Raw genomic sequence first — 16,205 nt, 5'->3', positions numbered from 1 at the left:
ATAAAAACATTTTGGAAAATTTTCGCTGTGAAAAAAAAAAAAAATTGATCAAGTGATAGCTTAGTAAAGTGCGAAAAACTTTTGAAGATCACGTTTCTCTTAGGAATTTTTTTTCTTCTTAATCTTCATTCACTAATCTCATTTAGGTGTTAATTTAAATGTTTGTTAAGAAATAAACATAAATACCAAATATTTTCCATTGATTATAAAATGGTTTAAATTAAAATGTTTTTTAACAATTTAAAAAGTTAACTTATTTCTTAAGGTAGCATTTAAAAGCAATTAATACAATTATGGCAAAATATATATACATATATTATTTATAGATATCAAAGTAAACATATTAAAATTTAAAAATAACTTTAGAAATTAACAATAATAGCTTTGGCACGTTTCTGAGGAAAAGTAAATATTGTGTTGGGGAAACTACATAAGTTAAATAATTGTTATCTTAACGTTGAAATAAAAAAGAAACGTGTAATACACTTTTCCCAGAAGTTTTGTAAATATGTCTAAGTGTAGTATTTACTAAAAAATTTACATTTTATTTGAACTTGGTTGAATTCAATGAACTTGTTATTTAATTATATCACACTTTTAAATAAATATTTACCAATAAAACAAACTACAGACCCATTAAACATGGACCAACCTTACAAAAAAAAAAAAAAAAAAACGGAAGAAAATAAATATGAAGAGGGTGTTGATAAATTTATTTAAAAATTACACCACGATTTTTAATTTCACCTTTAAAATATTTATTTGTTTACAAAAGTTCATTTACTTTTAAAATGCAAATAATAAACAGAAGAAAAGCTACAATTAAATTTGTATTTATTTTATTATTTCTACGAATATAAATTTAAGATGTTTCCCTCTTTTCTTATTTTATTTTTTGCCTGATGTTGAAAAACCCCTAATAAAATATCAAGTTAAATGCGAGTTTCAATTAAAACGCAGTAAAAAAAATGTCTATTATAACATTTAATTGTTAAATTGAAATTTAAAACATTTTCATTTCTAATCTTAAAAATGTTTCATATTCTAAAATGCGCATTTTTTTATTATTATATTAAGATTTTTAATATTAATTTTAAGTTTTGTATATAATTTGTTTTTTCATGACAGACGACACATGATCATATGGCAAGATCATGCATGTTTCGCTTATAAGTCCGTTTATTTATTGTATGTATAAAATAAACATTTTATAATGAAATCAGTACGAGAAAAAAACGTATGTATATAATCAACGTTCCACTTGTAAACATTTTAGCCACGCGCAGACGAAATTCAGTACGTTAGTGCCACCAACGCTAGCAGAAAATATCAAATAAAAAATCAAACTCAGCTAAAAATATTATTGATATGTTAAATGTCATTTGCCGTTGGTGAATGAATAAATTGTTGCCATATTTATTGGGCTATATAGAATATTAAATGAAATAAGAATTCGAGAATTGTTATTTTAGCAAATTATTTTCGATATCTTTCTGATTCATTCAATATCTGACATTTCGAAAGCTTCTACTTAGTTTAATTTACTAAATTGAATTACAGTTGTCAACACTGTGTCCTTTATGGTTCTAAATTTGAAATAAAAAGTCTACTTTTCGACTTTTTGCGATTTATGAAAAGTCGTTTTTTCGACTTAAGAATTCAAGTATTGAAAAGACCTTTATAAATGTGACGAAATATATAAAAAAAATCTTTGCAAAAACTAATGGAAAAAAAGTACACAAAATTCTCTTGTCACCTGCCTACCATTCACACAACCGTTAATTATTCTATCGTCAAAAGGGGGTGTGTGGAGTGTTGAATACGATACAACTACACAATCTACTTTTTAATGCTTAAAATTCTCATTATTTCTATTCGGTTTTTATTTATGCGAATCTGTGTGTGTTTGAATTTAGAATTTTTTTAAAATGCAAATTTCTCAACTAAAGCTAATAACCATGACAGAGCGTTTGCTACCTTTAAAATTACACAACGAGTGATCATAATCTTTTTGATGATTTACTATATAAAAACACTAATTCCTATTACTGTGGAAACTGATATGACTGAATTGCACAGTGGGTTGTGATGAAAAGTTGGTTGTGCTTTAGATTGGGTGTAGTTTAAATATTTTCTAGTTTGTATAAAATCTTATACAATAGAAATATGTTGGCTTTTTAATTATAGGTTGTCGAGATGTTGGCATCACTGTAGTGAGTTTTCTTAGACAGTAATATATGTATATACGAGGGAGGTACTGAAAGTTCTATCTATCTATCTATCTATCTATCTATCTATCTATCTATCTATCTATCTATCTATCTATCTATCTATCTATCTATCTATCTATCTAATCTACCTATCTATCTATCTATCTATCTATCTATCTATCTATCTATCTATCTATCTATCTATCTATCTATCTATCTAATCTACCTATCTATCTATCTACCTATCTATCTATCTATCTATCTATCTATCTATCTATCTATCTATCTATCTATCTATCTATCTATCTCTATCTATCTATCTATCTATCTATCTATCTATCTATCTATCTATCTATCTATCTATCTATCTATCTATCTACCTATCTACCTATCTATCTATCTATCTATCTATCTATCTATCTATCTATCTATCTATCTATCTATCTATCTATCTATCTATCTATCTATCTATCTATCTATCTATCTATCTATCTATCTATATATCTATATATCTATCATCTATCTATCTATCTATCTATCTATCTATCTATCTATCTATCTATCTATCTATATCTATATCTATATCTATATCTATATCTATATCTATATCTATATCTATATCTATATCTATATCTATATCTATATCTATATCTATATCTATATCTATATCTATATCTATATCTATATCTATATCTATATCTATATCTATATCTATATCTATATCTATATCTATATCTATATCTATATCTATATCTATATCTATATCTATATCTATCTATCTATCTATCTATCTATCTATCTATCTATCTATCTATCTATCTATTTTTTGTACTTCTCAGATTCTCTGAAATTCAGGATGAATTTCTGATAAGAATGGAATTGTACTTTTAATCCAACCCTCGCATATTATTAATAATTATAGTATTTTAATTGAATTCAGTTTTTTTCTCGTTTAATTATAAAACAAATTCATTCAGTACTATAAAAAGAGGCTGTTGAATAATTTATTAATAAATTTTATTAGTTAGAATAAAATATAATTGTCTGTGTCTCATATTTTATTTATAGCTACATTAAAAATTATTTAAAACTTTTATTTTCTGAACTGATTATAAAATCACATTACATTAAAACGTGTTTAATTACTTGGCCACCGACAACCAATCAACACGATAAATATCTTCTCGTGAATATAGAACAACAGATGATTTGAAAACTTGTGATTAAAATTGCGTCGTGGCGACTTAAGGGGAATTACTACAATTCAATGACAATTGTATGTTCTTTGCAAAAAAATTTCAAATAAAACAATAAAAAAGCAATTTTTATATTAATTTACTTTTTTTACAGTTTAATTTGAAAAATAAATGTGTGTGCATTTGTCATTTAAGTGATTTTGTGTTTAGCCAGTTTATGTTAATTTTCTTATTTCATTTCGAGATCAACTTTAGTTATTATCACCTTTAGCAGTTGTTGTCGCAATCAGTGAGCAATGCGGTTATTTGTTTAATTTTACAATACTCAGAAAAAGAAAATGAATGTTGTCTTAATTTATTATTTTGACATTATTTTTATTTTGATATCAAATGGTTGTTTGTTTATGTATATTATTGCAATTTCTTTTATGATCATTTATTATTATCTTTCTTTTTCTCTTTGAAAACCTAAGTTTAAGCTTTGGGGCTTGGCCTGTCTATATGTATCAGTTGTTGGGTTCACTTGTACCTAAATTTAAATAAAGTTTCAAAGACGACACTGGCTTTTCAAATACATATTAATTTGTAAAAAAAAAAATACACACACTCATCCTCTTATTTATATATTTATGAACAATTTATTCATTCATTTTTCTTCTTCTTTCAATTCATTGAATTTTTAGCGGTACAAGTTGGTTTAAACTAGTATTTTGTAGAGTGTTTTAGTTTCAATTATTTTGTATTTTGAATTCTTTTTTATTTTATTTAAATGTTATTAACAATTTATTAAAAAATTTAGAATTTAGTTTTAGAGTTTGTTTAAATAATTTACATGTGAACAACATTTACATGTTCATTTAGTGGAGTATAGATGTCTAAAAGATTTTAGTAACAACAATTTTCAAATATTTATTTTGTTAACAAATCTTTTTACAGTTTGTTTGTTATTTGTTAATATTTATTTAATAATTATTAATTAATTTAAATGTTTAAAATTTCACTAATTATATAAAGAAAATTAAATAAAATGAGGAAATTTTTTTAAAAATGCATCATTGCATTGCATGTGTGTCTGGGAACTTTTGCTATTTTGTGATTTAACAAGCGTAAATAATTAATTGCAAATATTATTTTTTCGTTGTTGTTAATCAAAAGTTGATTGTTTTGAAAAAAAAAAAAAAAACGTCGCACTTTTATCAATTTCATTTTATTGCTGATTCATAAGATTTGTCCGTCAGTTCACTTTATTGGCTGCGAAATTTCATCTCATTTCTTCATGTCATTACTGTTGTTTTTTAAGTTCAATTTCGTATTCGTGATCGAATGAACTTTAATATCTAAAAATTACATAATTTTAAACATGAATATTTTGATCCTATAGAGTTTAATTCCTCTTTCACCTCATATCTTAATAGATTGAAATGAAAAAGAGAAGAAAATAAAGGACAGGGCGTTGAGAACTGTATTTATTTTTTCTAAAAAATTCATTTTGTTTTTTTATAGAAAATGTTTTCGACAAGTTTTCTATCGAAAACTTTTAGACGATTTATTAACTTTCTTTCTTTGGAAAAGTTGTTTAAGATCTTTGGCGAGTTTTCAATATAAATATTTTCTCAATAAGAAACGTTTTAGAGTTTGTAGATTTTTTAAAAAAAAATTTGAAAGAATTTACGATAAAAAACTCTTAGACGATTTTTTTCGGACAGATTTTCGACGAGTTGCTAATTTGAAACCAAAATTATAAAAAACTTCGTTAGAAAAGTTTTTAAGCCAGATTTTCAACGTGTCATCTATATAAATATTATCCAGGTCTTTTTTATAGAAAGGTTTTTATTGAGAATTTTGATCTAACATTTTCGACGAATTTGAAATTAAGTTTGAAATTGTTTAAAAAAGTTTTAATATAATTATTTCAGAGAAAAAATCTTCGACGAGTTACAAATTTAAAATCAACGTTTTATGAAATACTATTGTTAAAAAGAACATGTAATAAAATATTTTTAGACCAGTTTTGAGTGTAAAATTCTTCTTTTAAAATTGATAAAACTTGCTCTAGAAAAATCGTTGACAAAACAAGAAAGATCTCTTCAAGTTTTCTTTATGCATATATTAGTCGACTTTTCATATGGAAAAGAAAATTAATATAAAATTTTTAGATGTAATTTAAAGAAACATTTTCGACGAGTTAAGAATTTGAAATCAATCTTGGCAGTTGTTTTATGAAATATTATTGTTAAAATAAGCTTTTAATATAATATATTTAGATCAGTTTTGAGTTTAAAATTATGAACTTGAAATTTATAAAACGAGAGATCAATCACCCCTATCGCCAAGATAAGTGAAATTTTTGTTCCTTAGAAATGTTCATTCCATTCGAAGGAAAAATTGCTATCATAAACTTACTGTGAACAATTCATTCACAATAGTTGATTTTGTATGCAACAGCTGTTCATTGTTTAAGGGCCCTTAAGAGGATCACACTTTACGTACGAAAAGTCTAATGAAAAAGTAAAATTAAATTCCATCCGTATGACAAAAAAGAGAATAAAAGTCGTATGATTTATATTTTTTGTGTTTACACGATTGGTATAAAACAATAACAATGTAAGATGGAAACAGCTGTTTCACTTATTTTGTATGTGTTTATATAAAAATAATGCGACTTGTTTGTTTTTTTGAATCATTTCAAAAAATGAAGACAGCTATACGACTGTCAAATTTTCCATCCGTATTTTCTGTCAATGTGTGATGATTTCGTTACATATTGCGTTTAGACGATCCCATCCGTTCTCTTCTACACCAAATTTTGACAGATCATATTACTTGTGTACTCGTGTGAAGGGGGCTTTAATAAACTCCATCAAAAAATTTCACAACAGGGGAATTTTTTTCACCTCAAAAAAGTTAGTGAACGAAAAAAGTGAAAAGGGTGAAATGTTGGTTGGCGATATTGGTATTATAAAACTTTTAAACTAATTTAAAGAAAATTTTTCTACTAGTTACCAACATGAAAGCAAATTTGGCAGATTTTTCTGTGGAACATTATTGTTTAAAAAATGTTTTAATATAATCATTTTAGACGCTTTCATGGTGTCAAATTCTGATCTGATTAAAATTTTCGACGAGTTGCGAATTTGAAATCAAATTTCTGTGATTAATTTATAAATGTTTTTTCTTCAATTTGTGTTCATTCCAAAAAAGATTTCTGATCTGAAACATATGTTAAAAGGCTATTTATTAAGATAAGCTAAAGATATAGTACGCAAATCATAAATTTCATAATTTCAATTAATCAAGTAGCTTTTTTTACAGATAATAATGATTAAAAAATGGCACGATTTGATTAATTTGGAATTTTTATTTAGGCCTATTAAAACATACATTTCAAGTGTTAGCCAAGCGTGCGATATTAAACTAGCAGACAATGAAAAGAGTGTTGCCAACTTAAATTCGGCAATACTTTTTGGGTTCTAAATCTTACAAAAGTATAATTTTTTTTTGAAAAAGTTTTAACGATTTCAAATGGTGTAATTACTCTATAGAAATTATATACCTGGGAAATGGTGTACTCATATCCAAAAGACTTTTTTTTCGTAAATTTAAACATGATGTCTTAAATTGTCCATGTTATTGACTTTATAATGAAATTAATTGTCATAAAATAAAATATTAATTAATATTAACACGAGTGTTTACTTTAATAAAAATATAAATCTACAATCGATCATAATAATATGTTTTTGTACAAATATTTTAACAGTTAATAATTTTGTTTTGTTACTTTATTGTCTTTCGGTAATGAAAAGACCTGGGGCCATTAAAAATGTTTTATGAATAATAATAAAAATAATAAAAAACAATTATAATATTTTACTTAAGATTGAGATTGGAATGAAACACGTGAGGAAATTCGATCACATCACATGTTTAGAACAAATAAACAAACGAACAATTTGTGGAGATGAAAGCCGTAAAAAATTATTTAAATTTAAAATTATTAATTCTACTACTAAATAGCTGAAAATACTACACATGATCGCCATTATTTTTTTGTATATAATTAAATATAAGAAAAAAATTGTTATTGTTGTATAAGCAGAACAATTTAATTAGATTTAAATTTTTATTTTATAATGTTATTATAATTGTCCGAACATCTCCTATTAGAGAGATGGTGGGTTTTTTGATTTAGTGGATGAGACATTTCACCATATAATGCTTCGTTAAATGTTATTATATTTTTTTAGATCCTTAAAAGGTAAAAATTTTCTTGATTAAAATGTTAGATATGTCTTTCATTTTGTTGATACGATGAAAGGTGTGCTGGTCTCGTTTTCATAATACATATAGAAATTATCGGCTAAATTGTTAAAAACAAATATTTAATCATTTTGTGAGAGTTTTAAATGTTATTATATTGGAATTTGATGCAATATTTCAATTTAACAAACAATTAATATTGTCATTTTGATAAAATACTTTTTGAAAGGGTGTTATCGATATAACAAAATTTTTTATCAGAATATTAGAAAAACACCCCTTTTTATGGTGTGTGTATAGTGTGGGACGGACCTATCGACACGACTTTCCAACTTTGTCTAGAAAGTTGGAAAGTCGTGTGAAAAAGTGTGATTCATTTTCTGATTTAATGGCCTTAAATATTAACTTAATAAAAAAGTTATAAAATAAAATCTATGTATTTTAACATTTTAACATTTTGTCATTGAATTATGCTTTCTCCAAAATCGTATATTGACCTTACTCCATTTTTTTGGAATCTATCGGTAATTCATTTTTAATAATGATGATTTATTTGTTTACATTTTTAGTTTTAATAAACAAATATTGATCATAGAATCACTGAATCAGAAAGATACTGTCGAAATGCCAAACGTATTATTATAATCATTATTTTACTGCTGCGTTTTTTTTTTTTTTATTAATTCACATGTTTTTCTTTTTTCTTTTGCAAATTTTATTGTTAACGATGAGTACAATTATTTATTGTTATTTGCTTTATGATAGATCGTTATTTTTTTTTTTTTGGCAAAAAAAAGAAGTAGAAAACAATTTTTGTGACATTCACGCGATTTCTTTTGTATCTGATAAAGATCATGTGATATGTTGTTTAAATATTTGTTTTAGTAAACAAATAAAATTTATGCCCATAAGTACACCATACTCATCATAATTAACCCATTCGAAAATATCATAAACATTTTGCAACCGAAGTTTAGAGAAAACAATAAAGGAAAAGATAAGCCGTGAAATCATAAATTAAGAAGATTCCACAATTTCAATATAGGTTTACATAAGTAGAGAGGTTTTTTATATATTAAAGTCCACAAATATCCGGAAGAGTTAAGGTTTAGTCTTAAGTAAAATGAAATTTGTCTTTGTAGGTAATACTATCAGTACGGAGGTCTTGGGTTATTCCCATAAAAAGATCTGCTAAAGCATCGCACTTTATCTATCTATCTATCTATCTATCTATCTATCTATCTATCTATCTATCTATCTATCTATTTATCTATCTATCTATCTATCTATCTATCTATCTATCTATCTATCTATCTATCTATCTATCTATCTATCTATCTATCTATCTATCTATCCATCCATCTATCTATCTATCTATCTATCTATCTATCTATCTATCTATCTATCTATCTATCTATCTATCTATCTATCTATCTATCTATCTATCTATCTATCTATCCATCTATCTATCTATCTATCTATCTATCTATCTATCTATCTATCTATCTATCTATCTATCTATCTATCTATCTATCTATCTATCTATCTATCTACTATCTATCTATCTATCTATCTATCTATCTATCTATCTATCTATCTATCTATCTATCTATCTATCTATCTATCTATCTATCTATCTATCTATCTATCTATCTATCTATCTATCTATCTGTCTATCTGTCTATCTATCTATCTAATCTATCTATCTATCTATCTATCTATCTATCTATCTATCTATCTATCTATCTATCTATCTATCTATCTATCTATCTATCTATCTATCTATCTATCTATCTATATCTATCTATCTATCTATCTATCTATCTATCTATCTATCTATCTATCTATCTATCTATCTATCTATCTATCTATCTATCTATCTATCTATCTATCTATCTATCTATCTATCGATCTATCGATCTATCGATCTATCGATCTATCGATCTATCGATCTAATCGATCTATCGATCTATCGATCTATCGATCTATCGATCTATCGATCTATCTATCTATCTATCTATCTATCTATCTATCTATCTATCTATCTATCTATCTATCTATCTATCTATCTATCTATCTATCTATCTATCTATCTATCTATCTTTATCTATCTATCTATCTATCTATCTATCTATCTATCTATCTATCTATCTATCTATCTATCTATCTATCTATCTATCTATCTATCTATCTATCTATCTAACTAACTAACTCTTTCACTTCCCAACAATTCAAAATCTCAAAAATTCAAACAACGAATCGAAAAAAATTTTCTAATTTTCACAAGATGAAAATTTCACTCATATATTTTACTATTCATTTACTATAATTCAATTTCACTAAAAATCAAATTTTAAACATAAAATCCATTTTCACCAAAAAAACTAATTTTTAACCAAAAATTGCGATTTTCATCAAAAAATCTAAACTTTTAACATAAAACTGAAAAATTCGACTTTTCACCAAAAATCCAATTTCCATCAAAAAATCATATTTTATCACTTTAAAATAATTATTTTCGCAAAAACTATTTTCACTAAAATTAAATTTTTCAAAAAAATTAAATATTGAACAAATATTTTTCACAAAAATTTAAATTTTCAAGAATTTCTGATTTTTCGCAAATTTGAGTTTTTTTTTAATAAAATACGAAAGAGTTTTATCGACCTATTTAATCAACCCTATCGCCATTCAACATTTTAAGTGAAATATCACTTTTACTTTTTTTCGTTCACTAACTTTATTGATGTAAAATATTTCCCCTGTTGTGAAATTTTTTATGGAATTTTGAAAACAGCTGTTCCATACTAAATCAACTATTGTGAATGAGTTCACAGCAAGTTGTCGATAGCAATTTTTCCCTTTGAGGGGAATGAAAATTTCAAAAGAACAAAAATTTCTCTACTATTCTCGATAGCAAATTTTTGTCGCTTTGCATAAGAACATTTTTCTTACCAATTTTCAAAAAAGGGTTAAAAAGTTTGTTTACGTTTTAGTTGTTGTTATTAAAAGTTAATAGTATGCATTAATAATAAGTGAAATTAAGTTAAATAAATATTTAATTTATTTAGCTAAATAATTTTCCATACATTTTGGGGGAGGATTTTTAAGGATTTGTTTTTGTGTGATGTCAACAAATAAACCCATCAGCTACAAAAATGCAAATTGACAGGTGTTTTTAATTATTTTCTTTTATTTGTCCATAATTTGTAGATACAAATTTTTTCTTTATTTATTTAGTTAATATTAAGTGTTAATAAAAAGAGAAATATTGATGATTACTATTGCATATAGAGTTGTGTGTCTGTTAATATTTTATTTACTTTTTCTTTTTGCAATATTAATTATTTTGCATTATATGAAAAAAAAATTACAACAATAAAATTTTTACTTTTTTTTTGTTTAAATATTAAATACTTTCCAAACCATTCTATGCGGAAATAAAGCTTTTAATCAATGTTATTACTATACTAAGTGCATTTACTCCTGGCTATCGGCAGAATTGACACAGGTAAGAATATGAAAAGAATGAACAACTTTTGCATATTAAATTACAATTTCAAGTTGAAAAGATTTCAAGTTTTTTTTAATATAAAATGTAAATTTCAATTGTAACACTTTCAGATTTATCATTTACATTTTATGGTCATATGAATGGCAGCAATATTGAAATGAACTATTCATACAATCACTTGGTAGGGGTGTAGAAACAAAGTCGGCAAACTCCATTTGTTTCATTTAACATAACAAAAAACTCTCTATGAATATGCAAATAGAAAAACATACAACATCAATAAATAAATATCTATAGAAATATAAGTTTTTCTTATTTATTACGAAAAAATACCTAAATGGAGTTTGCTGCCTTTGTTTATAAACACATTGCACTTGTTTATTTCTGAACTGACTGGAGAATGAGGCCGTAGAGGCAATGTTAGATATGCAATAGTGTGACTGACCCCTTCTCCCTACTATTTATTACTAAGAATTGATAAATTATTGAGTAATAGTAGTGCAAATCATTTATTTTTTGCAAGAAATAATTAGTAATTGAAATGAATAGCGTTAAACTGAAATGGTTTTATTTATTTATATGTGAACACCTTTGGAGTGAGATAAGTTAAAAGCAAAACCAACACCAACCAACAGGTCTTATCTTAGTTTGCAAAGACAGAAATGTTGTTAAAATATTAACAATAATGTTGATGTTAGAATGACTATGTGCAAATTACCATTGCCAATGATGTGCATTAATTTAAGGGAAAAATTCCATTTGTGGATAAATATTCTTAGTGCATTTTTTGTTTGTATATATGTACATATAAATTAAGTATAAATTAATTTTACAAGACAGGAATATACATAAATGGATTTTTTTCTAGTATTTATAATGTGCATAATTATTGCATTTAATTAATTTAATACCCACGTTGTAATATTAGAATTCATTGCGCTGTAATGTAATGGAAAAATGCAAAAAAAAAAGGCACAAAAAAATTAAAAATGTTTGAATAATCAAATGTCGAGTTATATGAGCCGTTCGACATTATTGAAGGAAACAAAAGAAAGAATCGTAGAAAGCAATGAAAGTTTATACGCATGGTTAAATCCAAAGGTCGATTTTTTTTGTAAAAAAAACGTAATTTTAGCAGTAGTGTACTAAATAGTAAAGAATGTAGGATAATAGTTGGGTAACAAGTTAGTGTTTAAAAAAACTATATTTGGCATCACTTTTTTCAATCTTTGAAAAGCAAACATCACCATTTGTCTTAAGCTATGTGTACACGGTTTTCAGATCTTACAGCGCACAGTGGTATAGGAAAAAAAAAAGAGGGAAATAATTCGGTAACTTCTAAACGGTTAATCCGATTTTAATGAAATTTGGTGTGCACAAAGAGGAGGTGTTGTCGAGTTTAGGTTTTGAATTTGGACCTTATAGGCCAACCAGGGGCCCGGCGGGGGGTCATCAAATTAGGACACCTCGGCTATGTTAAATTTTTAAAACGATCCTATTTCTTCATTTGAGTTCCGATTTAAAAAAAATTTCGTATATAGAATCTCCTCATCGAGCACTATAAAAAATGTTGTCATAGCAGTAAATTATCTCTTATAGTTTAGGAGATATTCGCATTTGAAAATTAAAATTTTAAAATTTTTACCGTCCTTACTTTAGTTTTTTTTGATAATAGCAGGTCCAAATATTCCCGATTTTCGCCATTTTTTTTTATTCGCTTAACAACAAGTTTATATATCAAGCAGTGAAAGAATTATGTAAAAATCATGACTGAGTCCAAAGTTATAGGCATTTTAATTTAAAAAATTAAAAAAAGGCGATTTTTTGTCATTTTTTTGGGAAAAAAGTATCTTTTTCTTTTTAAGTTATCTAAAAAGTTTCTAAGAAGATGTATATAGAATTTATACTTTTTGGAAAGCTGACTTTACATAAAGTACGATAAATGAAACAAAACCTAAAAATTTTTGATACCGAGGGGACCAGGTCCATCCAAAAAAACCCTATTTTTTATGGAAAATTAAATTTTGAGCAAAAATTCTCAAATCGCATAGTCGATATCAAATTATAGTGACCTGTTTTATATGACCCAATATGTTCTTAATCATTTTGTAACGGGTTTCGATAACCCCGCCCCTGGTATGGATATAATAGGCAAAAAACTAAAAAATCCCATTTTTGGGATTTTTTAAAACTTTTTTGGGAATTCCGGGATTTCTAATAAGAAAATTCGAAATTTTGATTTAATTTTGGATTTTAAGTAAAAAAATCTACCTAACTGTAAAATTTCATCAAAAAATATTCATAAATAAAATTTTTATTGCAATTAGAAAAATTTGTATCTTCGCAAAAACTGAATAAAAAACATTTTTTAATTTTTTTTAAAAAAAGTATTCCGCGAATTTTTTAATTTTCAAAAATTATATACAGTTTTGAAAAATAGACAAAATTACCTTTCCATTGATATATAACATGCCTACCTAATGTTTTTTAAGTGACAAATTAATTAGGGAAAACTCAACATCTTTTAGAAAATTTGCCTAGCACTATTATTTTCATCCATAAGGTTAACTCTTAAATTTGTTACATATATGGATGAAAATAATAGTGCTAGGTAAATTTTCTAAAAGATGTTGAGTTTTCCCTAATTAATTTGTCACTTAAAAAACATTAGGTAGGCATGTTATATATCAATGGAAAGGTAATTTTGTCTATTTTTCAAAACTGTATATAATTTTTGAAAATTAAAAAATTCGCGGAATACTTTTTTTAAAAAAAATTAAAAAATGTTTTTTATTCAGTTTTTGCGAAGATACAAATTTTTCAAATTGCAATAAAAATTTTATTTATGAATATTTTTTGATGAAATTTTACAGTTAGGTAGATTTTTTTACTCAAAATCCAAAATTAAATAAAAATTTCGAATTTTCTTATTAGAAATCCCGGAATTCCCAAAAAAGTTTTAAAAAATCCCAAAAATGGGATTTTTTGGTTTTTTGCCTATTATATCCATACCAGGGGCGGGGTTATCGAAACCCGTTACAAAATGATTAAGAACTTATTGGGTCATATAAAACAGGTCACTATAATTTGATATCGACTATGCGATTTGAGAATTTTTGCTCAAAATTTAATTTTCCATAAAAAATAGGGTTTTTTTGGATGGACCTGGTCCCCTCGGTATCAAAAATTTTTAGGTTTTGTTTCATTTATCGTATTTTATGTAAAGTCAGCTTTCCAAAAAGTATAAATTCTATATACATCTTCTTAGAAACTTTTTAGATAACTTAAAAAGAAAAAGATACTTTTTTCCCAAAAAAATGACAAAAAATCGCCTTTTTTTAATTTTTTAAATTTAAATGCCTATAACTTTGGACTCAGTCATGATTTTTACATAATTCTTTCACTGCTTGGTATATAAACTTGTTGTTAAGCAAATAAAAAAAAATGGCGAAAATCGGAAATATTTGGACCTGCTATTATCAAAAAAACTAAAGTAAGGACGGTAAAAATTTTAAAATTTTAATATTCAAATGCGAATATCTCCTAAACTATAAGAGATAATTTACTGCTACGACGACATTTTTTATAGTGCTCGATGAGGAGATTCTATATACGAAATTTTTTTTAAATCGGAACTCAAATGAAGAAATAGGATCGTTTTAAAAATTTAACATAGCCGAGGTGTCCTAATTTGAGGACCCCCCGCCGGGCCCCTGGTTGGCCTATAAGGTCCAAATTCAAAACCTAAACTCGACAACACCTCCTCTTTGTGCATACCAAATTTCATTAAAATCGGATTAACCGTTTAGAAGTTACCGAATTATTTCCCTCTTTTTTTTTTTCCTATACCACTGTGCAGCGTTGGCATTAAATTGTTCAGGAAATTTCTAACAACTGGGTGACAATTTTTGTTGACAGATATGGCAATGAAATTGTAAGTTTTCCTTACAACCGTCTCTAAACTGACAATTAAATGTTTTTAAGCGTCACGGCCACACATCAAATTTGTTTGACTCGAACGGTAAGTTTTTTGATTGTGTTAGTGAAAAAGTCTTAGTCTTGCATATTTTCTACATCGGTTAGCATGATTACATTTTATGTAATGGCAAAATTGAACTTTGGTCAATTACAATTACTGGTTATTTTGAATTTTACCCCTTATTGTTAATACCTAAATTACAAGTAATTTTAATTCATGAAATTCAATTACAAGTAAATGGATTAACTTCAATTACAAATACTGCTCAATTATACATTACAAGTAATTTTAATTGATTAATTTTATTTAAATGAAACCTAAACGAACTAAATATGCATTTCATAGTCAGTGTTTAGATGTTTTAAAGCATTTCACAAGTTGAGAAAAAATTTGAAAAATTTTGAAAAACACCATTCACTCCTATCGCCAATCAAAAATGTTCACTTTTTTCGTTCACTATGAAAAATTTTTACAAAAGGGGACATTTTTTGTTGGAATTTTGTAAACAATGAACAGCTGTTGCAACTAAATTCAACTATTGTGAATGAATTGTTGACGGCAAGTTCGCGATTGTAATTTCTCCTTTGAGGGGAATGAAACAAAGATGTCACTTCTATTGGCAATAGGGGAGGACAAATTATATTTGTAGATAAAGTAGTTATAGTTTTTAGTCAGATTTATCAATTGTAAGATCCATGAATATATATTCTCAAGAGTCTACCCCCTGGGGCACGTTTCCTTGGTGAAAGACCCTCATCTTGGAGTATTGCAATCCTGGAGTAAAGAGGTGCTACCAGAACCTCTAGTACTATAAACTGGTGATGTCATTTCACTCCTCGGCTAGTCCTTGGAATGATTTGACATGGGGTCTAACCAGAGAACCACATAATGTGTTACTACGGGTGGCCATTTCCCGCAGGACTTGTCCTTGGTTCCACATAATGGCTGTGGTTTAAACTCAAATTCGCGACAAGGGTAAGTTGTGGTTAAAAGACTGATGGACGGTGAAATCTATATTTCGGGATAAGTTCGGTGCTGTTGCCGAG

The sequence above is a fragment of the Lucilia sericata genome, unplaced genomic scaffold (genome assembly GCF_015586225.1).
Source record: "Lucilia sericata isolate MDLA Ls3-8-SP2 unplaced genomic scaffold, ASM1558622v1 Contig000634F_arrow, whole genome shotgun sequence".
NCBI lineage: Eukaryota > Metazoa > Arthropoda > Insecta > Diptera > Calliphoridae > Lucilia > Lucilia sericata.
This window is presented reverse-complemented; position numbering follows the sequence as displayed.